The sequence below is a fragment of the Grampus griseus genome, assembly GCF_964374135.1.
Source record: "Grampus griseus genome assembly, chromosome: 21".
Taxonomy (NCBI): domain Eukaryota; kingdom Metazoa; phylum Chordata; class Mammalia; order Artiodactyla; family Delphinidae; genus Grampus; species Grampus griseus.
Window position 1 is genome coordinate 7270890 of NC_139015.1, and position 26146 is coordinate 7297035.

General features: G+C 40.5%; 1 pseudogene across 1 annotated transcript; it reads right to left on the minus strand.

The window, feature by feature from the left end:
• Positions 1-21763: 21763 nt before the first annotated feature.
• On the minus strand, positions 21764-22248 carry LOC309838988 (large ribosomal subunit protein uL14-like; annotated as a pseudogene). The gene has a single exon. The product of its transcript is annotated as a large ribosomal subunit protein uL14-like (transcript).
• Between the last annotated feature and the right edge of the window lie 3898 nt (positions 22249-26146).

Here is a 26146-nt window from a genome sequence, read left to right on the forward strand (position 1 = left end):
TGTCCAGACATCCCACAGTGCAAAGGAAGTGATGGGAAGGGGGTCCCTGGACTTGCCTTGTTCTGTAACTTGGGCTGTCGCGCTGCTTATGGTCGGTTTCCCTGCGAGCTTTAGCCTGTGTGACATCATTTGCTGATTCCCAAGCTACAGCTCTAAAGCTTCCTCGTTTCATCTTGTTTACCTACTGAGGAAGGAGTAACTGCAACATTATTTTTTCAGGTTAGACTTACTAGCAAAACATTCCACTGTGTGGTTAAGAAGGTGAATAGCTCAGTCTGTCACCTTTTGATTTGCCAGTGGGAGAGACCTTTAAAGCTATTTCATCGTGTAATTTACTTATAATGCTGTGCAGGAACCATCTGTAGGGCCGTCCTGTGACTTTGGGTCCTGACATTTGGCCTTGTACATTGAGCACCGCTCAACCTGCGTGATATCAGCCAGCTGAGCAGGTGTACGCGGGAGCTATTGGGTTTTGGATTTGTTTGGGGAAAACTGTCCTCAATTCAAAATGTAATTTGATTTTTGACTATTTGGGGGTTAATCCTAAAGAAAAGTTAAAGTAAATCATTTGTAATTATCCTTACTGCCCTTATCTGACCACGTGAGGATGGCCCATAATCGTATTAGGGAACAAATTTAGGACTGCCGCTAAGCATCATCGTGAGCCTCTAGAAAACAGGTGACTTGGATTAATTAAGCAATAATACTGCGACCCGTCCACAATTTAATCCTACATAAGGGAAATGCCTATCGACCAGGATATATTTTATAGTTTTTCTAAAATTAGCTGTTGGAGGCTCATCTAGACCCAAATGTGTTTTAGTCCGAAACCAAAATTTTTACTTTTTAAAATGTGAATTGCAACCAGTATGCATCGAAACATTATTTTTGTTGTGTTTAGCATTTTCCTTTGCTTCAGCCACACCCCAGGACCAGCTCTTCCCTCCCTTGGCCTGCATTTTCCGGCCCCTGTGTGTCTTCATTCCCACAGTAAAGATAAGTTGGATATGTATTATTCCAGAGTGTTTCCTCTCTGTTTCCTTCAAAACATCACAGTCCCTAGTAGATTCACAAGAAATACATACTGAACAACTGAAATTTATTTGGCAGATGTTACAGAGAAATTACCCATTGTGACAAGAAGCGAGTAAAAGGACCTCAGAGAGGTGACAGGTCATGAACCGATTTTGTGCCTGAGTAAGATTGAGAACTAACTAGCTAACGTTTATGGTGGGCTTACGATGGGTTAAGTGCATGTCATAAAGTACCGCATTTAATGTAATCCTTATAATAACCCTCTGCCGCAGGTTTTTAATCTCATTTTTTAAAGACTTTTTTTACAGCTGTTTTAGATTCACAGCAGATTTGAGGGGAAGGCCTGGAGATTTCCCATATACACCCTGTGCTCACACATACACAGCTTCCTGCCTCGTCAGCATCCCCAGCAGACGGGACCATCCTTACAGCTGAAGAGCCTCACTGACACGTCACATCACCCAGAGTTCATAGTTTACATCAGGGTTCCCTCTTGGGCGTTCCGTGGATTTAGACAATTGTATAATGACGCGTATCCATCACTATAGTATCGTACATAGTAGGTTTAATGTCCTACAGTGCTTCCGTGCATGAGCTGTTGACCCCTCCCTCCCTTCTAACCCCCGGCACCCACTGATCTTTTTACTGTCCTCATAGTCCTGCCTTTTCCAGAATCCCATATTGTTGGAATCATATAGTATGCAGCCTTCTCATATTGATTTTTTTCACCTGGATTATACATTTTAGATTCCTTCATGTCTTTTCGTAGCTTGATAGATCATTTCTTTTTAGGGCTGATTACTAGTCCATTGTCTGGATGGACCACCATTCATTTATCCATTCACATACTGAAGAACATCATGGTTGCTTCCAGATACTGACAGTTGTGATTAAGCTGCTATAAACGTGCACGTGCAGGCTTTTGTATGGGCATTAGTTTTCAACTCCTTTAGGTAAACACCAAGGATTGTGGTTTCTGGATCACCCGACGGTATGCTTCAGTTTCGTGAGAAACCGCCCAACTGGCTTCCTAAGTAAGTGTACCGTCTTGGGTTTGCCCAGCAATGGAAGGAAGTTCCTATTGCTCCATCCTCACCAGCTTAGTGTCCTCACTGTTCTGGATTTTGGCCACTCTGATATGTATAGAGTGGTTCGGTCTCATTTTTCAGGTTCTCATTTTTCTTGGGTAAGAAAAACGAAGCATAGAGTACTTAAGCAACTTACCTGAGGTCACATGCTCACACCTGAAAAGCTGGGATCTAAATACATTTGTTGGAACTGTAACCACACAGCCAAGGCTTGCAAACACTTCTGACCACCACATCCCACCCCGTTCTCTGGAGAGACAGTTTTCCTCAAATTTAAAAATAGAAGACTGCCCTGTTCTCCTTCTGCGTTGGTTTATATTGAAGGTAAAAGGAGACACGGTATCTACATGTACTTTGAAAATTGCAGAGTACTGTGAATATAGGTAGTCACAGGTTCTATCATTCGGAAAAGATGAGATCGTTTTGAGTACCAGGTGTAACACCAAGTCTTTACATGACTTTAAATCAATTTCACTAGACCTTGGATTCCTGATCTATAATATAAAATATGGCTACAGTTTAAGCATTACTATGTGACATGTGTCCTGTGTGTTAACAAAATAAAAATTGCAGCAGCATCTGAGGCCCTGGAGATGGACAGGGGGTAAAAGATACTCAGTGGCGATAGTTGTGCATGCAAGAGGCAAGGTACAATGGGTCAAATGCAAAGACATGAGAGGAAAGAATAAAAGTTGAGATGCTAAGTTGATATGAACCTCTGTCTGTCTAAAGGAAGATAGCATGATGCTTATCACAAGAATCTCTACCAGGAGAAAATGATGCCAGTGAGAAACACAGACGGCCTCCTTGTACCTGCCAAATAAGTGTGTGGCCCCATAATCAATGAGATTTCCCATCAAGTGTGCAGGTGCAGTTGGAGATGCCCCTGGTTTCTTCATTTTTCCATAGAGCATGTCTTTTTTTCTTTTAGCCTTAGGACGAAATTATTTAACCCATTTGAATAACTAATACATTGAATCTTGCTGACTATTCATTGAATAGTCATATATGATCAGTTATTTTGGTAGATACTGGCAATGATCCTGTTTTCTTCCCTGACATTTATGGAGGTTCTGTGTTTGTGTCAGTTTGTAGCTCCATATTGAATCACTGGAACTTTATAGTAATGAAACTCACTCACTTTGAAACTGACGATGTGCTGTAGATGGGCTTTTTTGTAATTTATGGATTGGATATTAGCGTATATTGCAACCTTCTCATTTTCATCATCCCTAAAGGTAAAATCTACAATCCATTTTACAGGCAATTTTAAGTACAACATTCTTCTTTTTCTGTGCTGTAGTTCTACTATGTGCATTAGAGAAATGTTTCCCCTACTCCCTTTTCAGAGAGCTCACTTAACACAAAAGTTATTTTGATAGAGCAGAATGCTGTGTCAGTATCTCCAAGTCTTGTACCACCAAGATTCCAGAAGCACCATTATTATTAATGTCTTAGTCCACTGATTCTAGAAAAGCTCAACAGGAGCAGAAAAAGACATTTGCCAATTTTGAGAACACAGACAGAAATATTTGGCTTGGGGAACTGCAAGAACAAAGCAGTGAGGTGAAGGAACTCAATGCGCTCTTCCAAATACAAGGATGTTTCCGATGGCTTTAACTGTACCAACAGCAGATGCTTCCTATGGAAGGTTACTTTGCAAAAACATGAAATAAAATAAACCTACTAATGGAAACTTTCTAAGTCCCATTTTGAACTGGGCATCAGAGAAAGCTAAATAGATATCGCGGGGATCGGGGAGTGATGTGTTTTTTTCTGCAGAGTTGTTTTATTGAAGCATCATTTGATGGTTCACATTCTGATGGGTGGCTGGCCATCCATTAAGATCCCTTCCCTAAGGGGTACAATTGCCCATTCAAATATGGATCAACAAGAGAGTAAGGCTTTGATTTAGTTCACAAACACTGCCAGGTCCATTTCTTGCAATGTGTTATTTAAGAGCCGCTTGCAGCATATGGGAGACAATTGCTGGTATTATCAGGTGGAATATTGTAACAGAGAGTCCACAAACATCATGTAATGAGCTCTCTGAGAGAGAGAAGGTAGTTTTTGGAAACCTCAGGCTCTTCGCCGTTGGCTGCCAAATAGTGTTTTTGCAGATTACCGTCACAGAACGCTCTCAGAAGTACTCTTTGGTGGACAGTAAAAAATGCAAATGGAAGTTCATTCATGGAGTAATGATTGCTTTGGACGGATCCTGAAGTGTAATGTGTCGTAAACACTAAACGATCAACCTTATTTATGTGGCCCCCGTTTTAGTTACTCACCAACTATTGAGATGATTTTCAGCAGGTCGTGTAGACGTATTTCTTAATTGCACGTTACTGTTGTGGGTGAGTGAACATTCTCTCTCCTAGATACAGAGGATATAGGTTTGAAACACTATTACATTCATTCAAGAGAGGCTGCCTAGTTGCCACGGTTGCTACTGGCAGGACCAGTTCCAGAGGCAAGCTCCTCAGGCAGCTGGGCCAGCCCAAAGGCACCGGGACTTCTTCCAAGCAGACGTCACTGCGCCAGATTTAGGAATTTCTCCCTGCCTGGGATCCCAGACCTCTCCTCCCAGTCAACCTGTGCTAGATTTCACCCAAATGTGATCATGAGCTCTGAGGATTTCACCCAAATGTGATCATGAGCTCTGAGGATTTCACCCAAATGTGATCATGAGCTCTGAGTCTGTTGTCAGTCTGTTCAGATGTGAAGCTACCATCACACCAACATCTGAATTTGAACTTCCTTTCCTCTCTCACTATTGCACCAGCTTGGAGCTGGTGTCCATCCCTCGCCTTAGTGGACTCGGACTTCACCCCACCTGTGAGTTGCCCTTTGCATGCTGCTTTTCCCAACTGCTGGTCACAAGTGTGCTCGGTCACCTAGTCTAGACGTGTAATTCACATGTAGATGACGCATCAAACCATTGCGCACACATTAGTCATTAAAATTGACCCAATGCAGGCAACTATAGGAAGAAAACTTCCAGTTGAACTCATATGGAACCCATTTGCCTCTTGAGGGGGGACATAAAGCTTTTAAATTATACAATGGAAAAAAAAAACCCACCCTGACCCAATCTGAGTTTTCTCAGTGAACAGTGTTGTGCAGTGGTGACCAAGCCATGGAAATTGTCTTCAGCAAGAAGAAACATAAAATGATGTTGTAGAGCCTTTAAAACATTGTTGATGCTGTATAAGGTAACATCCAGGAGACTTACCTGGGAAAAATAAAATCTGTCATTATTTGTAAGTCAAAAGGATGAACCATATTGTGTGTGTGTGTGTGTGTGTGTGTGTGTGTGTGTGTTTCCCAACTTTGCCTAGCAGTTTTCTCTTGTGAACGTGGGGGTCTTCAAGAAGACCCCTGGCTTTGATATTTCTTTTCTAAGTACTCATTTTTACTCAGTAGACCCATAAGTGAGCCGTGGATTAGCGTAAAAGCAGTTTGTCCGTAGGCTCATTTAATTCTGAAGATTGTCCAGTAAAAAAGAAAAAAGGAAGCAGTGTCTCCCACGTGTGAGAAAGCTGAGTGCACTAAGCAATTCAGTGCTTTCCTGTAACCGGCAGTGAGTTTTTTGTCCTTTTTGAGTATGAAACCCACCCAGTGCCCTACTGTAAGGACAAACACCAGATAAAACTTCCTTCACAAGGCGAAAGTGGCAGCAGGGGAACATCCTTATTTTCGAGACATTTGGCACAGAGATTTTCACTGACAATAAGTCATAATGCTGTTGTTCTTATACTGCGAGGTTAGGCACACCTGTTTGAATAAGCTGTGTATGTGCTAAGCCTCTTGGCTGGCTTTGAGAAACATTTTTGTCTTTCTTCTCAACAGTGAAAAATCAGCTCAGAAATGGAGGTAAGGGAGAAACAAGGCTTATGGGAAGAAGAAAACATTTAACAATAGGAAGGAGAAAAATCCTTTCTACATCTTAGGAGGTGCTTTCTTTAAAGAGAAGAAAATCTGCTTTTCTGTGTCTGAGTTAAACTGTCTGAGGCCTTCAGTCTGCACTGTAGAATTATCCAAACGGAGCCCATCTCTACTGAGAAATCGAAATCTAATCCGTTGTAAGGAATTTGCTTTTTTTTGTATGGACCACTAAGATGGAAACTTCCAGCTGCGTTCCCCTGCTCCTGCCGAGGTTGGAATTGAAATTTCTTCTCGCAGTGATGGAGCTGCAGGAGAGGTACCAGTCTCTCACTCTGCATGCTGAGGGGAGCAGCATGGCCCTGACTCAGACTGACTTGGCATGAATTTCCTTTCAGCAAATTAAAATCTGCCTCCCTTGACCAGGCGAAAAATAGGATACCGTCACATTTTGCTGTATCTTACCAGGGTACCGCTGGCATCCACCCCTCAAAAAAAAAAATCCTTCTCTAAAGTTTTTTTTTCAGATTTGAGAGATTGTTTTTAAGGTTTGTCTGCGTTTCAAACTTTCTTTCCCTAAAAATGAAAAAGCAGTTTGGGAGAGTCGATAAAGGGCCATATTTAAAATGGTAGTTTGTTTTCTGGAAAAAAATCTTGTATGGTGATGGTAAAAGTGGTTCACCATCTCCATGGAAGAAAAATGGCACGTGATGATTTAATTGACACCCATGCATCCATCATTTTTTCTTCTCTTATAGGTCATCTGCTGTGCGTGGTCATGGGTCAGATTCTGGGGCAAATACAGAAATGAATAAGATGAGACTTTGTGATGGTTAATTTTATGTGTCAACTTGACTGGTCCATGGGGTGCCCAGGCAGCTGGTTAAACGTTATTTCTGGAGGGGCGTGTGAAAGATTGGCATGTGTTTCTTTGTTTTTTTATTTTGGATATTTTATTTATTTATTATTATTTTTTTCAATCTTTGATGTCATTGGCTTCCAGCATTTTTTAAAAAATTTTATTGGAGTATAGTTGATTTACAGTGTTGTGTTAGTTTCAGGTGTCCAGCAAAGTGATTCAGTTATACATATACTATACCTATTATTTTTCAGATTCTTTTCTCATATAGGTTATTGCAGAATACTAAGTTCCTTGTGCTATGCAGCAGGTCCTTGTTGGTTATCTATCTTATATATAGTAGTGTGTATATGTTAATACCAAGCTCATGATTTATCCCCCCACAGACACATGTTCCCTTTGGTAACCATAAGTTTGTTTTCAATATCTGTAAGTCTGTTTCTGTTTTGTAAATAAGTTTATTTGTATCATTTTTTAAATTAGATTCCACATATAAGTGATATCATAATGATATTTTTCTTTCTCTGTCTGACTTACTTCACTTAGTGTGATAATCTCTAGGTCCATCCATGTTGCTGCAAGTGCCATTATTTCATTTTCTTCATGGCTGAGTAATATTCCATTGTATATATGTACCACATCTTCTTTATCCATTCCTCTGTTGATGGGCACTTAGGTTGCTTCCATGTCTTGGCTATTGTAAATAGAGCTGCAGTGAACATTGGGGTGCATGTATCTTTTCAAATTATGGTTTTCTCCAGATATATGCCCAGGAGTGGGATTGCTGGATCATATGGTAGTTCTATTTTCAGTTTTTTAAGGAACCTCCATACTGTTCTCCATAGGGGCTGCACCAATTTACATTCCCACCAACAGTGTATGAGGGTTCCCTTTTCTCCACACCCTGTCCAGCATTTACTGTTTGTGGACTTTTTGATGTTGGCATGGTCATCCTGACTGGCGTGGGGTGATACCTCATTGTAGCTTTGATTTGCATTTCTTTGATAATTAGTGATGTTGAGCATCTTTTCATGTACTTTTTGGCCATTTGTGTGTCTTCTTTGGAGAAATGTCTATTTAGATCTTCTTCCCATTTTTCATTTTTGATTGGGTGTTTGTTGGTGGTGTTTGTTTGTTTGTTTGATATAGAGCTGCATGAGATTAATCCCTTTTTAGTTTCGAGATTAATCTGTCAGTCACTTCATTTGCAACTATTTTCTCCCATTCTGTGTGGAGATCAGCATTTGAATTGGTAGACTCAGGAAAGCACACGGCCCTCCCCAGGGTGGGTGGGCTGCATCCAATCCCTTGAGGGCCTGAACAGGACAGCAAATCGGAAGACAGCTGAACTCACTCTCACTGCCTGACTGTTGAGCGGGAACACAGACCTTCTCCTGCCTTTGGCCCCCCAGCTCTCAGATCCTTAGAACCACACCACCGGCTTTCTTGAGTCTCCAGGTTTTAGACGCAGATCATGGGATTTCTCAGCCTGCATGGTTGGTTCTGTTTCTCTGGAGGCCCTGTCTCATACAGACCTGCTCCAGGGCTTCTCAATGTAGGGTTAGGGAACTGCTCGTGATTTAGAAGAAATCATTTTGATATTTGCATGTAGGAGGCACTCTTTCTCTTGATAGGAAGAAACTGCATTTCAGTAGATTCTGCCAATTGAAATCTTTCATCAAAACTACTATGAAAATTAGAAAGGATACAGATCAGTGTTCAAATACAAAAATAATGATAATCACTAATATTTATTGTATGAAGTCTCTATATATGTACACAAGACACTGAGTGTTTTAGAAAATTATTTATTAAAGGGTCTTGTGATCCCTATGGAACTTTTATTGAAGTGATTCCCTGAAAGAAGAGATCCCCTGTTTTTGGAGAATTGGAATCACACCATGGGCCCAGAAAGAAAAATCAGCTGCAGATGCCCTAGGATTAGATGGTGAAGACTAGAGTTGAGATGATTGCTTGGATAGGAACTTGGAACAAGTCTCTTTCATAAAGTTGTTTTAGTTCCAGCTTTTTCAGTTATCGCTGAAAAGATAGGCTTGGAAAGTCTTCAGTGGTGATGTGCAGTATTGATTGTCAAATATTTTTTAGGCTGAAGACACCTCGGTGCTTGGTTAAATGAATAATAGAAGAGAAGGAAAAGATGAAAAAATACTAGAACAGGCACCCCTGGCTCCTGGAGTTCAAAGGCAAGGGCAAAGATTTGATATTTGGCACAGTGTTTTGGAATTGGTTTGGGGAATGTACAAAAGTTTAATTAACAGGAATGATTAAATTTCATGAGTGTAAGAGATAAGCAATCTTAAAGAATTTTAAATTGAGTTGGGGGTGGGGAAATGGAGAAGTAGGCAAAAGAAGTACCAGGGAGAACAAAATATAATTTTCTAAGCGTTTTAATCAATGAGCCCAAGCGATTAGTCCAGGGACCTGGGGTCTTTAAGGTAATTAGGACACAACAGAAAGGTGAAACACAAGAAGGATCTGTGAATTTGTAATGCTATCAAACATTGCCAGCTGCTAGAGAAATGTGTAACCCTGGAACACTGGATTGTGTCATCCTGAGAAGCAAGGATGGCATCTTTTCTTCTTGACCTTGGAAACTCCTTTTGCTTTCTATGGAAACCATCCCAGTGTTTCTAGGTGAAAAAAGGGACTGTAAAGGTTAATAAATCAGAATGACAACAGAAGTGATAAAAATGTGAAAGAAATACGTGGGTGCACATTTTCAAGTCTAAAAATTCTTTGAAGCTAGAGAAACCCTTAGCTATAGTGCTTAAGCTCTAAAAGGTAGTTTAAAAACCATGGGATCGGAGTGTTATATCCCTGTAAGTGATTCTGCACTGCTCAACTACCCTCCATATCATTGTATTTTGATCATTAACTGTACTGTAAAAGTATTATCTCCTTATATAATGTTAGTTTGCTACCATTTGCATATTCTTCATTGATTTGTTATCAACATTTTGATAGTAAAAAGTGCCTGTTTTAAATAATGAAAATGGAACAATAGGATTATAATACAGGGCATAGTGTTACACATCCAGCAAGTAAAATGCTGCAGATGTTAGGTGGGTACCAAAGAGGAGGCAGATTTTTCTTTTTAAATTAATTTATTTTATTTATTTATTTTTCACCGTGTTGGGTCTTTGTTGCTGTGTGTGAGCTTTCTCTAGTTGCAGCGAGCGGGGGCTACTCTTTGTTGCAGTGCGCAGTCTTCTCATTGCGGTGGCTTCTCTTGTTACGAGCACAGGCTCTATCTAGGTGTGCGGGCTTCCGTAATTGTGACTCACGGCCTCATTAGTTGTGGCTCACAGGCTCTAGAGCGCAGGCTTAGTAGTTGTGGCTCGAGGGCTCTAGAGTTCAGGCTCGGTAGTTGTGGCACACAGGCTTAGTTGCTCCGTAGCATGTGGGATCTTCCCGGACCAGGGATGGAACCCCTCTCCCCTGCATGGGCAGGCGGATTCTTAACCACTGTGCCACCAGGGAAGTCCCAAGGAGGCAGATTCTTTAATGAGGGAGGATCAAAGAAGAGGAGATGGTTTTGGGGGATAAATAGGTTTCATTACCCTGTTAGGAGGGATAGAAGGGCATTTCAAAATGAAAATGATGGTTAAATAATAACATGGAAAAAATGTACAGAGCATGTCATGGGATTAACATGCAGTTCAGTGAGGCTGGGTGGTAGGAGATGATGCTGGGAGGGAATATTGGAGTTAGGTTGAATATTTAGTGTAGGAGTTGGGGCTTTATCCTGTAGGAATGAGGAGACTTTGAAAAATGCTTTTGTAGAATTACTAAATAGTAAATTACTAAATTACTAATTACATTGCTCAAAAAAGTACACTGTATATTTTTCCCATCTGCTCAGCTCACACCCCACCTTCAACATCCACAGGTAACCACTTTTATTTGTTTTTATGTGTGTCCTCCTGAAGGCTCTTTATGCAAATGTAAATTATTATCTCTGCCCTTTTACACAAAAGGTAGCACTTTACACTTTTCCTATTTTGCTTTTTTTCCCTAAAAATATACATTTTAGAGCTTTCCTGTATTTTTTAAAAGCTAAATGCTTTGGAATTACTGTAGTTTATTCTACTGGTTTCCTACTGCTATCTTAGTGGTTTTAATCTTTTAAAAGCAATGTAAAACCATCAGTTTGCATGCAGCAAGGAAACCTCAAGAATAAATTGCAAGAACTAGGATTGTTGAGTTCAAAAGATACTGAATTTCTAATTTTGATCGTCATCAAGGATTGTCACCTGTAGGAATTATGTTCATTTATATTCTGCATGGTACTTCTGTTTTAATAGCTTTACCAACAATGAGCGATCCAGCTTTCAAATTTTGATAGTCTTATCGGTGAAATAAAGGAAGCTTGGAGTAGTTTAATAATCACTTTTCTTATTAAGAGTGGATTTGAGCATCCTTTTTGTATGTTGAGATTCTTTTGTGTTTATTTTCTATAAACTCACTATTCACTGCTTTTGCCTGTCTTTGGGTCAATGGTCTTTTACTTATAAATTTAAAGGTGTTAATTATAAGTTAGTTATAGAAACCCTTAAAGATCATATGAGTTGCAAATGTTTTATTTCCTAATAGATTGTTTGCCTTTTGACTTTTCTCACAGTGTTTGTTCGTTTTGTTTTCATACGCTCCTTAGTGGTTGGAACGGTATACATTTTTCCAGGATTACACATACATTCTACCATTCTAAGTCTTTTGTTTAATACCAACTCTTAAACTCTGATGTATTTTTTAGTTTATCTTGATGCAAAATGTGAGATAATAAAACAAGTTATATTTTTATGTCTAATTAGTTGCCTCCAAATATACTATTTCTTAATAATCATCTTTCCTTAATTGACTTGCATTTTATGATGCATCTAGAATAGACGGCAATTCTGCCTCAGTTGAATTACAAATGCCCTGGAGTTCTGATAAACACAGCAAGATTTTTCAAATGTATATTCAGTGAGTATCAATATCATGCAGAATAAAATGTAAAAAATAAAAATAATAAAACCCAGGGAAATAAAAACAAGAAAAAGAAGGGAAATAGCCTTCTCACATATCACATGTATATTATCAAGCTCCAGTAATAAAACTGCATGATTTTATGAACCTCATGAATGATTTACAGCCCAATGGATCACTAGGGCTTCCAGTATAAGGTCTTTGAAGGGACACCAAGTCCTGTTGTCTGCAGCCGTGTTTATTGCTAGATGTCTGTTTTGAGGATTCTGGAGCTTGGAAGTCACCTGTGTTTAAAAGGGGTGAAAGGTATGGAAAGACCGAGATAGAAGTGAGAGGGTATCTCCATGGGATCACAGCAACTATTGAGAGATTGAAGGTGGATGGTGAGGAATCGGTGGGGAGAGACGACTCAGAGTTTTCTAACCTGGGAGGTGCTTTCAACCTCCTAAAACACGCTTGAGAGGAAGATAACCAGGCAGCTTTGCAGATCTGAGTCTGAGTTTCTGATTTAGAGTAACAGAGGTCAGCTTGGGAGTCAGTATCAGACCTTCAGTGTGGCAATGGAGTGACGATCCAGAGAGAGTAGAAAACAGGCAAAGACTAGGACCGAGGATGGAACTTTGAGACACATCTGCATTTAAGATATGGTAATGTGGAATAATCAGAGTAACTAGGAAGCAGATATGGAGAGAATCCTGGCTAAATACAGGGGAACAGGGCTGGAGGAAATAAGCTGGGGGTGGCCCTGCACTCTCTTTGATTTCCTGGGCTCTCGACAACAGTAATGTGATTGGGTCCCCCAATCTGTGAATGAAAAAATGGAGGCAAAAGAAGGGGATCCTGTATTGTTCAGAGCACATGAGAAGAGCCTGCAAGTGTGGAAAGAGGAATGTGTTTCTTTGTTTTCTGACGTCTGTCAGGAAATCACCTTAAAATAGGACAGAAAGGTCCATCTCTTAACGTTTCTGGGTCTCTCAGAGTATTTCCTCTGATCACAAGTTCACATTGGCAGGAATCAAGCTTTCTCTTGCTCGTCAGCCTCAGTATTTGTTTTCCATAAATTAAAATTCAATTAAAATCCAATCCGCCTCCCTTTACCTACAGTCCCATGGCTGGTTCTGCTCTCTGAAGTTAATACACAGTCAGAGTAATAAACACCATGGGATCAACCAAGAAACTGAAAGTCATGGGCCTCTTACCTGAAGGCTCGAGCTGAGAACTGGCAGATCAAGTTTGATCAAACCCGGAGTTAATCAGAGGATTGGTTGACTATAGCAAGCTCCCATAATAAACCCTTTGAAGTGGAAACATGGAAACTCTAACAAGATCAGTCTAAATCAGGGATTGACATCATTTCAGAATTAGGTTGCCAAGATGCTGAGCCCATTCTTTTTCTGTCGTGCCAGGTGTGGAGGGTTAACGCCACCTAAGCATCCCTTCCTTTCCCAATAGAAACTTCCCCAGTCATCAGGATACCATTGTCCCAATCATGTTTCTCCTGTCATTGCATGTGTTGATCAGTTATTCAGACCTAGGAGACATCATTAATGCCCTCAGGGAATATGGGGTCTATTGGAGCAGAAAATGAGAGGCAGTTTTAGATTACTGAACATTCTCAAGAGGGAAAATGGGAAGAAATTACTTCAGGATGAGTCAACCAAAGTAGGCAAATTTTGTTAACCAGAAGGTGAAAGAGAGGCACAAGCCATCTAGAAGTTGGGATTTGAAAGGGCACCGAAAGGAAGGTGGGAAATTCCAGACTTAGATTTGCCAAATTTCCTTGTGGATAGCCCTTTCTGGTATCTACTTTGAACAAAAATATTATGAGATGCTCGTGAGAGCTTTATATCTGCACGGGAGTCTAACTATAATGGAAGTTTTTTTTTAATGTTTTGATGCTTTTGTTACCTATATAGCATGTATATCCTTTTTTATTTATTTTATTTTAATTTTTGCTAGAAGATAGAGTTCAGTGCTGTCAGGTGAATCACTGCATTTAATTCTCTTTGCCTTTTGCTCTTTTTGCTTTTGTCTTATTCTTTAATTATGGGCTGCTGTTTCTTGTCTTCCTCTTTTCTAAGAACAGTACATAAATAAGGTTTTTAAGAGTGCATTAAGAGGGCCATCAGGCTATTTTGTATAAACCCAAAAATACACAGAAGCATTTCAACACATGAAAAATAGAGCTGAAAGTAGAGCAAGTATTCGTAGGATTAGGTACATTTTCTTTTGTTTTTGTTAGACTTACTAAATTGCTCCTATTAATATAATGTTCTCATGCATAATGTAACAGCTGAGAGCAAAGAGTAAAGTTTGAGAGCCCTACATCTTGAGAAGCTGCATCACTCCCATAAAAGTGGGAAGCAACTTGTGCCACACACAAGCAACTTGTGTGTCCCCACACGCCACACTCTGACACACCTGTGATGCAAGGGTGGTGCAAACTGCCTAATTTCCTACAGCAAGTCATATCAAAATATTTCATCAAAGTTAATTAAATTTTTCAATATTTCTTGAGAGAAGAACAAGGTATTGTGATCTTAAAAATAGATCTGTAAACAGACGGAAGAGAGTTTGGGAGGTGGAACTTTAATGAAACAAGAGAGGGAAAAATACGTTAAGGAGGAAATCATAATGAATCATAGAATGTTAGAGTTTAAGCAGTCCTCAGAGACCATCTGTTCCAAGCCCTCATTTTAGGATGGGGGAGCTGAGGTCCATGCATGTTATGTAAGGTCATAGAGCGTCATAATGACTCAGATTCCTGCTCTGTGAACATAACTCTCTGGGAGAATGTTAGGCACTTGTGAATATTTCATTCATTTTTTTTTTTCACCCACTAGGGTACTCTTGGGTGCTTTGAAATAGTAATTTCCCTACAGTAATCTTGAGCACAGAGGGTATCATACTGTGCAAAAATTAAGCTGGCCTTTAGAAATTACTCAAAATGGTCTAGGGTCTGGGATACTCAACCTTATAGCTCCAGAAATTCAATTTTGATCACTTACCAAGAAATGAACAGGCGCTGGGGAATTGACAGATGAAATACTGACTTATGTACCATAAAGATAAATGTGCTTCTATATGAAAAGTTGGAATTGGTGAATGAACTCTGTAAAACGTGTAATTCTGTGCATGGAAATTACATTGGTAACAAGAATAAGATAATTCTAATTGTTGTCATGCCTCATGGTTAGGTCCATGCCGAAATCCCAGTTATGGCTAAAGCATCTTCATTAACATTGTGGCCTGACATGATATTCATATCTTCTTTGGGGACAAATGAAGAGTTTGTAGAAACTACCCTGTTTTGAGTAGTGGGGAACTTAGCCAATCCTTGCTGTACACAGTCTGGTAGTGAGAAGCGTTCTGATTTAAGACTCCAAAGACATGGGTTCTAGTCTCAGTTGTACTGTTGTGTAAGTACTATAACCCTGGGAAAGTCAAGAGATTGCTCTGAGCTTTAACTTTCTCATCTCTGAAATGTGGAAATGGATCTTGGTGAATTCCAAAGTATTTTCCAAAGCTCACAGTCTGAAACTTCAAGGAGCATTCCTTTTCTAGACACCACAAGCCCTTATCTTCTTGACTCCCTGCTTTGTATTGACACCAGTCATGGTATTTCCATTGATTTGTCATAATTTAATGAGACACAGTATCTTAGTCAAGATCTTCTAGAGGGCAGGTTATCTGGCAATAGGAGGGATAAGGTCCTCCTTTAAAGTTGCCCCAGAGACCAAACTTCTGCAGCCTGTGTACGTTGGACATTGCCTCTCCGGCACCTACCATTCTTGTTTTGCAATTTCTCTAGTGCCCTCAGAGGCAGCCACCATGCTCCACAGTTGTAACGCTTCTCGTTGCTCTCATATTGATGGAGTTCCATGAGGACTTGCTCTCACGTGGACTTGGCCTCCATGCACACTGCATCTCAGCTAACCACTGGTGAAGCTGAGGCAGAGTTGATGCCACTGCTTACCAGAAGTTATTACCATCTTGTTGAATGCTATGGACTGAATGTTTGTGTCCCTTCACATTCATGTGTTGAAGCCCTGATCCCCAATGTGATGGTATTTGGAGGTGGGACCTTTGGGAGATAAATGGGTTTAAATGAGGTCATGTGGATGGAGCCCCTTGATGGGATTAGTGCCCTTATAAGAACAGGAAGAGACAGAAGGACCTCTCTCTCTCTTTGCCTCTCTCTGCCTCTCTCTGTCTCTCTGTCTGTTTCTGTCTCTCTGTCTATCTATCTTTTTCTCTCCATGCATGCACAAGGAAAGGCATGTGAGGACATACCCAGAAAGAAGGCTTTCACCAAGAACCCAACCATGGTGGCACCCTCACCCTGATGTCAGAATTCCAGCCTCTAGAACCATGAGAAATAAGTTTGTTGTTTAAGCCACCCAGTCCATGGTGCTTACCATAGCCTCCCAATCTAAGACACATACACCCATAAAGGGCTCCGGTTGCTTTTGGGTAGATGAGTAATCCTACTGCAGAGTTCCATCTCAAGGGCCTGCTTTTTAGAAGCACTCTGGCACCAATTGTCTTAGCCTAGGTCTCCCATGAAGCAGAGCCCAAGGAGAATCTCAGTCTGTTCTCAGTTTACTTGGGAGTTTCAAGGTTAAGGGTATAGATGAAGGGAAAGTATGAGAGAAGGAAACACGGGAAGCATGGTCCTCTTGTTACTGCACTGGCTGCCACTTCACCAAGAGCTGGGAGAGAGGCAGTGGGTTTGTGGGCAGGTGTGTTTCTTGGAGTGTGGGATTGTGAATGTGTGCAAGTGGGAAAATCACACACTCAGCTCAGAGTGATACACAGAGGGGAGAAAGAAGGCTCATCAGTGCACTTGGTTTCTTCTCACCTCACCTCTCCCATTGGCTGCACCCGCCCCCCCCAGGGCAGGTAGTTTCTCCCAGACTCCTCTGTTGTATCTTCTGATGCCGTGGGTGCCTCTGAGGATACCACATGCCATCCGATGGTGGGCCCTTTCATCTACACCCAGAATGCCAGGGTAGGCGTGTGGGGCGTGAGGGTCTTGAGGCCCAGGGCTCAGTCAGACGGTCACCATTTGGAAAGCATGGCAAGATGCGACAGAGGAGATGGTGCAGTTCCAGACTCGGGTGGACTCTTCAGAAACAAGGAAGACTTTGAAAAACTCTAAAAATGCACATGGCATTTTTGTTTACACACTAGCTCAAGTCCCAGAGCTCTACTGGCCAGCATAGAGCTGATAGTTAATAACACTGTATTGTACACTTAAAAATGTTAAGAGGGTAGTTCTTATGATGAGTGTTCTTATCATAAAAAATAATTATAAACGAAGAGGGCAGGAGGAAATGTTTGGGGGGGATGGATGCTTACAGCAGAGATTGTGGTGATGGTTTCATAGTGTGTACTTATCCCCGAAGTGTCAAGTTACATACATTCAGTATGTGCAGTTCTTTGTATGTCAGTCATACCTTAGTAAAGTGGTTTATTATTGTTATTATTACTATTATTATTTTCAGTGAATTGCTTTGTAGTTAATGGAGCAATCTCATCACGGGTCATATCTTGTTTGTTTTAACCTGGAGACGGTTAATCCAGGATGATCTGGTTAGTTCCACCAGGAGAGATAGCTGTTTGGCTGCCTTAATTTGAAGTTGTCTTTCTGACCAGTTCCTTCTTTTCCTGAAAGGGTGATAATAGATAAAGATCAGCAGAGTAAATGTGTGAAAACTAGGATATAGACTTACCTGTGAGGTCTTAAAAGAGTCAGCATCCTTTGCTGTGCGTCAGTTACTCACTGTAAGTCAGATGCAAAACCTGAAGACCCCTGCGTTTTCTGCAGACTCAGGCATCTAATGCCTCCTTGTCATTTGTACACCTGGTGGCTCCTCACTCTTGGGACTCTGGGATTTTGACTTTAGGCTGAAGTCTGCTGATGGACTGAATAAAATGCTTGGTTTTCTTAGAATGTTAGCACATAAAGAGATCTTAACGCAAACCCTTCATTCGAGAGATGAGGGTATTGGGGGCTAAAGAATTTCTGACTATCCCAAATATATGCAGTGCTTCTCTTAGAAAATCCTTCTTTTTCTTATGGTTTAGGGAGGAAATATGCCATCAGCTTTCCCCAAGTAGCAAAGAGTCAGCCAGCTGTGTGGAAAAACAAATAAAAAGATATTTTTGTCTTTTAATATGAAAATTATCTTGTACCTAAATATCTCCCTAAATATTAATTCCTAAGTGATAAGCACATGAAGTCTGAGGATTTTAAGAGTAAAGTAAAAGATGATGGCCATCCAGACAGCACGAAGTGAAATCATGAGTAAGATAAAATCTCACTCCCACCCCCGGTCTTCCTAAATCACCTTTCCTCTTGGTAATAGGCTCGGGACTGAGTTGGAAGATTTTCAAGAAGACAAAATCAGATACTGCCATTCTCTTCCCAGAGAGACAGTTGTACATTTCCTCTGGCTGAAAATTCCCATCAGCCAATGGATGTTGCCAATATCAATATTGAAAAAAAAGAATATTATCCCCAAACCCTACAGTTCTAGATGAAAGGGCATGATATTCTGAGAAATTGGTTTCTAGGGCTTTAAATTGTGTGTGTAGTACGTGTGTGTGTGTATGCGCACGCATGTGAAATAGGGTAGGATATATATCTAGAGAGAGAAAGAGGTGGTACGTATAGGGTGCTGACAGTAATGTCATCAATTAACAGAATCTGTAGATTGAAAGTGATCTTAGAGGTCATCTAGACGAATCTTCCAATTTCAATGGAGGTCAAAGTGAGGCTCAGAGAAGTGGCTTGATAATTAGGAACATACACACAATGACCATTTAATTTTCGAGTCTTGAAGCCTTCTGCTTTAATTTTTGCTAGGGTGTGAAAAAATAGTCACGCATAAAGGAATAATTAATGAGCAAAGAGAAAGTCTCCATCCAATAAAGGAATAGAGGCATGTATTCTGCCCATGTTTTATAACTTCTTTCTCCAGCTCCTTCTGTTGCATTATTTAAATGGTAGAAACTGTCTCCCTGAGAGTTGGTGTATTGAATTTCCCTGCATGTGTTCTGAGAGATTGAGTTCATTTGACTGTTGATTCTTTAGTGCAGCGAGGTATCCCAGAAAGAGATGGAGAGGTAATTTAATTGAAGACCTTAGCATCCATTTTGGCCCTTCTTTTCAGATGCCCATGTAGTATTCCAGCATAGCCATGGTATCCTGCGGACTCAAAGTGAAAAGTATATTACCGGGGCTCCCAGACTTTACACTCATGCAGTACAGTTTTATAGCAGGGTTCAGTTAATCACAAAATAAAAAGGACCCAAGCAATACACTCTGGAGAATGTGACTTGAAACTGTAACCATTAGGGAGAAAAGTGCCCAGATATCCACGGAGTTGTGGGAAAGAGAATCTCTTACAGCATCAGGGTGACCTAGCAGGGACTCCTGTGTCTCTGTGGTGATGTGCTGCTCCTGGAATATTCTCGGCCCAGTCCTTCTACTCTGCAAAGCCCTTTTGTTGATGACTCAGCACTTATTATTTATTTTAAACATTGATTTATATAGATTTCAATTCAGTCCCTTTATGAAAAGTCCCACCTGTGTTTTGTAGCCAGCTAAATCTTTTAAGAAGTATTTTTAGGTACATTTGTGTGTATCTACATACATCATGCGCACATGCACCTATGTAATTATGTACAAACACATATTTATACACACACATACATATATGAACTAAAAATAAACTAGATTATTCATTTCCTTGGGTACTTTTGAAAAATAGTTGATGAGATATTCCTGAAGTCAGGGTGGTACTGGAAAATTCCACCAGAGGGCAAGTCCAAAACCAGGTTTTTGTGGGAATGGGCAGACTTGGCTATTGGGGACACCAAAGAGCTTGAAACTTTTCAGTGAAATAACTAACCCTTACTTTCCCCACACGTTGGATTTTGCCTCTGCAGTTACCGCCCTGCAATGGAGTTTTGTTCACTTAACAATCCCTGATGAGAGGCTGATTAGGACAGGCCTGCATGTAGCTACCTGGATGCCCATCCCTGCAAGCCCAGCCTTCACACCCTGTGGACCACTTGTCCACACACGATGCTCTTCCGCACCGCCGAATCCCCCAGCGAGGCCGCTTCCTGAGGATGGGTTTTCCTCTCACCAGCCCATTCACAGCATTTGCTCAGAGCCAGTCTACTAAAGAGAGACATTCTAATATTTTCTTCTTGTCCTTTCCAACTCCAAACTTTTCTGTGAAAATATTTCTACCACGTCAGAGTTTATAACATTTGCATTTTGTACTATGCTGTAATCAGTGCTTTGATTTGTTGTCTATAGATTGGAAAAAATAGTTGGAATGCTGTCATTCTGCTCTACATAAATATTATTTGTTGCAGAGTCACAGAGCAGGACTGGACCTGTAGGGCATCCAGTGTCGTTCAACAATTCAACACCATCAACTCTGATGTGTAACGCTGAACACCTGAGAAAAATCTCACAGTGATGTACTTGATTGGCTGCTCGAAAGCCCACCACATTTTAGATTTAAAATAATAACAATAGTAATAGTAACAACAAAAATGACAACAACTGTGAGCCTCAGTTTTGCAGAATAGGCACTTGGAATAATACAGGTTGTTAATAGCTGACCGTCCCCCTCTTGGTTAAGTTCTAGATGCTTTGCTGTTGCCATGGAAGCAGGAGCTCCTTTGAGAGAAGGGAGTTCTGTATCACTTCCCTGGGACACACATCATGAATGTCTGCTGGACTTCTAAGCACCTGCCCCCACCCCCATGACCACAGTGGCTTCCTTAGTTACTAAACTTAGGACTTTCCACTCCACTAGGCCAAAAAATCAAGACCCTGTTACCAGAGGAAAATCTCATTGGCTCCCGATGCTTGTATTTAGCTGTGATTTTATTTGTCCATGAAGAAGAACTGAGGATTTATGGAAACTTTTGCTGAAAGGTCTATCAGCGTTGACTGACTGGAAGGTCTTCAAAAAGTGCTCCAAGATCCTCCAGATGTTGTCATGTCCCAAATCAGGGTCATGGATACTCTAGCAGTAAAAGATGCAAAAGACACCAACATTAGTGCCCAAATATATATATATATATATATATATATATATATATAAAATCCCATGAGGACAACTAGGGGAAACTGGAAATGGTTAAGAAGTCAGTGCTTGCTTGTTCGTGTGTTTCTTCTCCTGGTTGCACTTATTGGCAGGAATGGAACAAAACAATAGAATTAAAGATGTTAAGGGTCCATATTGGGTCTCTTCCTTGCTCTATCAAGAAAAGCAAGGCAGCATGCTGTTTTTTCCTTATGATAAAATGCTTGCTCATTTTACAAAATACAGGAACCATGGATAAGCAGAAAGACATGAAAAACTCCCAAAAGCCCACCATGCAGAGATAATCTGTTAATATTTTAATTTAATAATAATAATGTCCATTGATTCATTCTGACAATGAGTTCATAATACAGATTTTGTCAAATTGCTTTTTCCCTTAAAAATACTATGCGATCATTTTCAGGTCAATATAATTTCAAATTAATAATTTACTCCTTCAATTTATAGTCTAGTAAAGACATAGGATTCTATCCTATGTATGTATCATAACTTTTAACCAATATTGTATCACTGGACATTTCATTTTTAATAGTACTTAAAATACTGTTATGTAACAGTATTTTGCACACGTACATTATGATTTCCTTAAAGAAATTCCTATAAGCGAAATTTCTAGTTCACAAGCTTTGTTGTTTTGTTTTTAACATATTTTAAAATGGCCCTTGAACTTTGATTTTTACCAGTGCAGTGTAAGTTTGCATTTTTTATATCCTTCTGAATGGCGGGCATTAGAAATATTTATTTTTATAGAAGAAATTTAGTCATATTTTATTTATTCTTTTTTTTTGGAGCAAATAATTTTTATTATTTTTTTTCTTTTACAAATACACCGACGCATCATGCAGTGCTGCCAGCATTGGGTGCGATCCTGGGCCACAAGTCTGCACATTCCTTTGCAACTGGTCCTGTGACGGCAGAACCTTTCATCTTGCCTTTATTGTTTACTATGACCCCTGCGTTATCTTCAAAATAAAGAAACACACCATCTTTTCTCCGGTATGACTTTCGTTGTGGAATTACCACTGCTGGATGTACCTTCTTTCCGAGCTCTGGTTTGCCTTTCTTGATGTGGCCGTCACCATGTCACCCACACCAGCAGCAGGAAGTCTATTCAGTCGTCCCTTGATCCCCTTCACAGAGATGATATACAGATTTTTGGCTCCTGTGTTGTCAGCACAGTTGATCACGGCTCCAACCGGAAGACCCAAGGAATCCGGAATTTCGCACCAGAGGACCCACCACGTCCTCGCTTCAACATCTTGAAGGCCGGAAAGGGACAAAAACAAACAAACAAACAAACAAAACTTGACTAGTTCTTAAAGCTAGTTTTAGTTTAATTGGTTTTCTAGGTTCCAAAACGAAAAGTGGCATTAAAAACTTATACTTGAGCAATGATCATTACAACATTACCCAAAGAGGGACAAACTATGAAATGCAGCTTCAATTTTGTGTTAATATTTTCAGGATCCTTCCTTAGCCTAATTCTTCTCCTTCACTCTTTTTTTGGGGGGAGGGGATGCAACACAAGGATACACAAGATTCAATACTCTCAGATTCTGGAATAATCCTGTAAATCCATCCACAGGGATGAAGCCTTATTGAATGATAGGCCTTTATTTAAAATTTATCAGTACTTGTGTTGTTTGTGTTTGTTACCAGTAACGTCTTCGCATTTTTACGAGACAAGCAGGAGGCTTAAGCAAATGAAACTTATCAAGAACAATTAAGTTTCAGGAAAGTATTTACTCTCTAAAGTCTTGTGATCAAGCAGGGTATGTAGCTGCCCATTCCAAGTCCCAGTCAGGCCAATCCTCTTCTTTTGATTTTGTTTACAGAGGACTTGTCAGGGTCTTGTGGTCAATCACATAGTCTAAACAGCATGGGGACATATGGCAAGTCAAGGAGGACAAAGCATCAGCTCAGCCAGGAATTTGAAAATAATCCTCAGAGGCTTCCCTGGAGATCTGTCTCTCCGGGTTATTTGAAATGTCCTGTTGTCACTCATCCAATCATGGACCGCATCTAAAATACCCTGATCTGGACTTCCCTGGTGGCGCAGTGGTTGAGAGTCCGCCTGCCGATGCAGGGGACGCGGGTTCGTGCCCCGGTCCGGGAAGATCCCACATGCCGTGGAGCGGCTGGGCCCGTGAGCCATGGCCGCTGAGCCTGCGCGTCTGGAGCCTGTACTCCGCAACGGGGGAGGCCACAACAGTGAGAGGCCTGTGTAACACACACACACACACACACACACACACACACACACACACACACATTAAAATAAAATACCCTCATCTAGAAGTTGCCCCGCCTATATTTGAATGCCACCTGGAGGAGAGGAATAACTACTCTTCGAAAGAACGTATTCTATTTTAGAAAAACGTTACTTGAAAAGCTGTGCTGAGCTAAAGATGCTCAATAGCATCCAATCATACATTTAAAACATTACATGAAAAATTAAAGTATATCAGGCACCACTCTAAGGTGCTTTACCAATTTTAATGAACTTAGTTCTTAATGGGGAGGTACTACGATCCCCATTTTACAGAAGGAGAACCGAGCCAGAGAGAATTTAGAAACGTTGTTCAACGTTACCACGATTGGTGAATGACGGCCCCCTTCAAGCCCAGATAGTCAGACGCCAGAATCAGTGTTTTTAAGGACTGTGCACACTATACTGCTTCTTTTATGCTTGGGTACGTCAGAGAGAGACCTAACAAAAGGTCTTTTCCATAGGAACTGTTAACTGCAGTCTTCTAGAACATTAAAGCATGCGACACGGCAGTGTCACAAGTGTTGGTTCCAAAGCAGTAGGTCATCATAGATGAGCAAGGTAGAGGTTCTGAACACATAGAAGTGTCCGACTTGATTCTGGATTCAATAGCCCTGAGTGAAATGGTTGGATCCACTGGCTTTTGCACCTATGAGTCGAGGTGACCTGGTGAGCTTAAAACCAGTGCAGATTATTAAATTGTATGCCCTGGAAACACTGATGCTGGTGACTGGGCCAGGGTCAGGAACCTGCATTTTTACCAAAGCTCCCTGGGTGAATCGAATGGACTGTGGTTTGGAAACCATGGGATTTCCTAACTCAGTCTTTCTCAAACTGTGGTCCCTGGAGAGCGGCCTCAGCCTCACCTGGCGCTTGGTAGAAGTACAAATTCTCTGTCCCCGCCCTGGACTTAGGGATCGTGGAAATCTCTTTTAACAGACCCTACAGGTGACCCAAATGCCTGTTAAAGTTTGAGAACCGCTGCCCTAACTTTAAATCAAATCCTCAGGAAACACATGGCGTTAGTCTAGACATCAACTCCCTAGAGAATAATGGCAGCGCTCACACAACCTTCAACATAATTTTGTATCACCGCTCATTCTGATACTCTTTTTAAATCATGCTTCAATATTTGTTCCCTCTGTACGAAAAGGAAACCAGGTTGCATATAATATTTCTCCAGGGTGAAATTGAAGAGAGAAGAAAACCTACTTTCCTAGGGGATGAAACAATCAGTAGAGCTGTTTCTGAATCATCCTTAAATTATTCAGTCCTTATGGATAGAAGTTATTCTTTTGGTAAAAATTATTTTTTTGTTTATCATTCAAATGAAATGACACTTGCAGTATCAGACACCATTTGTCACCGTTTTCTCTAAGCCAAGATATTAAAAATTCTTCACAAACACTAATTAGTCTCCTTACCGTTTGGGGGGAAGTTGAGGTCAAGGATGTCACCTTCATTGTTTTCCAGAGAAAATGGAGACACGTGAACAATTGTCACCCAGTTTGTATTCACTTCCCAACAATTCAATAACAGCATTCTTTCCATTTTTAGCTGACTGTATAGTTACACATATTTGACTTTCAGGTGCTAATTTCTTATATTTTTGGAAGCATTCATTTGTAGTTAACCTTTGGACACATTTTAAGTATGTAATCTCGGCTTACATCTCATAACGGGCCGTACCTAAGAATAAAATATTATTTTGTGCAGTAATTTAAAATAAATCAACTAAGTAGCTTAAAAAAGACTTATCAATTGTCTGTGACCTTTTATCATTTATCATATAATCAGTGTGCTCTTTTTAACAAACAAAGCCCCTTCTTATCATCCAACGAAAAATGAACAATGCCAATAATTGTCAGAAATTTTAAGTGCTTTTCCTAAATATCTCCTTATTATCTAGTCTTTGATAGTATTATGTAGAGTCCATATGTGCTACTCTGAAGCTTAACACGTTAATAAGTCTACACACCATTACACGTCCCCAGCGAGATATATAAATCAATTCATAGATAAGTAATAGAAAGATAGATGATAGATAATTGATAGATTGACAGACAGATGGTAGATAGATAGAGCTAAGCTTACCATTTCGCAATGCTTATTGGGCAGAGAGTACTCATGTGTTCGGGGGTGTGTGTGTGTGTGTGTGTGTGTAAATATTTCAGGTCAGCCACTAATTAGATATGCATTATTGGTCCCTAATACTAAGTCAATTAAAGTTGAGGTTGTTAAATTAATTAATTTGGGCTTAAGTCACTCTACCAATAGGCCAAGTTTCTCTAGGCTTTTAAAATAGTGTCCTGAATTGTGTCAAGTCTGCTCTTGTCCTTTCTGGTTTTCTACTGGTCTTGATTCTTCAAGAACAGTCTTATTATAGAGACTCCTCTTTGCAATGATTCATGCGATGTACTTTTATTCAACACCCACTATTGAACATCCACTGTGCTAACTGCTGAGCATTAAGAGATCCAGAGAGACAACGCTATGGTTTGTTCAACCACAATCAAACATCAAGCCCAGAGACTGAATTTCTTTTTCATAATTCATCCTTTCTTGCTCATGACTTTATCCGCGTTATTGATGTTGCATTAATGTGTGTCGTTTGGACGTGAAGAGCGTGGCCCCTGGAGCCAGACTGCCCTTCTCCACTCAGCAGTTCTGTGACCTGGGGCTTCTCCAATACTGTCTTATGTAAAATAAGGATAATAATATCAATAGTATCTACTCCACAGGCTGACTTAAGGATTTGCTGAGCTAATGCGTGCAGCGTTTTTGAAGAACGCTATGGGATGGTTTCATGAATGTAGCTATGGTTATTACTTAGAGAAGATGCCCATGGCATAGACGACACTCACGTGCAAGGGAGGACCAGAATGCC